This window comes from Gavialis gangeticus, unplaced genomic scaffold (assembly GCF_001723915.1).
Source record: "Gavialis gangeticus isolate Ggan-Ray unplaced genomic scaffold, GavGan_comp1, whole genome shotgun sequence".
NCBI classification, from domain to species: domain Eukaryota; kingdom Metazoa; phylum Chordata; order Crocodylia; family Gavialidae; genus Gavialis; species Gavialis gangeticus.
In genome coordinates, this window is record NW_017729022.1 from 59,498,013 (window position 1) to 59,499,079 (window position 1,067).

The following is a 1,067-nucleotide window of genomic DNA, read 5'->3' on the forward strand; positions in this document are numbered from 1 at the left end:
AAAGAGACCTGAGCGAGGTGTCAGGGCTGGGGAGACAGGACAGCGGCTGGTTTGGATCCTATCAGCTCTACTGCTGTCCTGCACAATACCCGCCCCTCACTTTCTCAAGCAATGAATACCACATTTTCTTGCATACAGTATGTCCTAGAGCAAGGGACACATCTTGTTTTTCGACAGGCAGAATGAAGAATAAAAGATCTTTCCCTGTAGAAAATCCCTGCTCATTGTTCTGCTCCCTGTGAATCGTGTAGTTGCACTTCTGCTTGCAGAAGCTTAAATGACAGAATCTGCTCTTACCATATTTCGTTATGTATAATGCACACCCTGATTTCCATCAGCTTTGGGGGGGGGTGAGATAATATGGTATTACCACACAGTCTTAAAAAATGTAACTGCTCTTGTGCCTTTCAACACATGTCACTTCCTGTGGCCTGGCCACAGCATAGGTATAAGGCTGAAGTTTCTGTTTCCCCTGACAGAAGGGCAGGGTGTCGCATAGGAAGGCTGAACTCCTGAAAGTTGCACCCTTCCTTCACAGCAATAGTGCAGCAGTTTGGGAAGTTAATGAGAGCTTTCTTTTCCTCAGTGAAGAGCACAGGGCAGAGAGGGGGGAAACATGGGGGGGTGTTGACAGTTGACTGTCCTCCCCGCCCTCTCTGAGTTTCCACAGCAATTTTTCACTTCCCCATCCTGAGCAGGATGTGCACTTCCTCCCGCTGCTGAAAGGACCTTCCCCTCAGCGTGTATATATACCTTGAACTGCTTGGAGGTCAGGGACTTCACCTGTTTTGTGTGTGAGGGCTTTTCAGCGTTGTAGGGGGGAAAGTCTGTGGAAACCCCAGTACAGGTTTGACAGAGCTGGGTCTGAAACCCACCTCACAATAAAAATAGGAGGATTTTTAATCATACAGCTGAGAAGCAACCTCTCGGTCTTGCTGGAACAGGAGTGTGGTTCCAATACAGTCCTCTCCACAGCCAGGTGTGGACAGGGGCAGCTCCAGGAAGGCAGGTCACCAGGGGAAATCAAGGCCTTTTGAACTTGAGAATGTGCAGAGGTGGCATCAGAC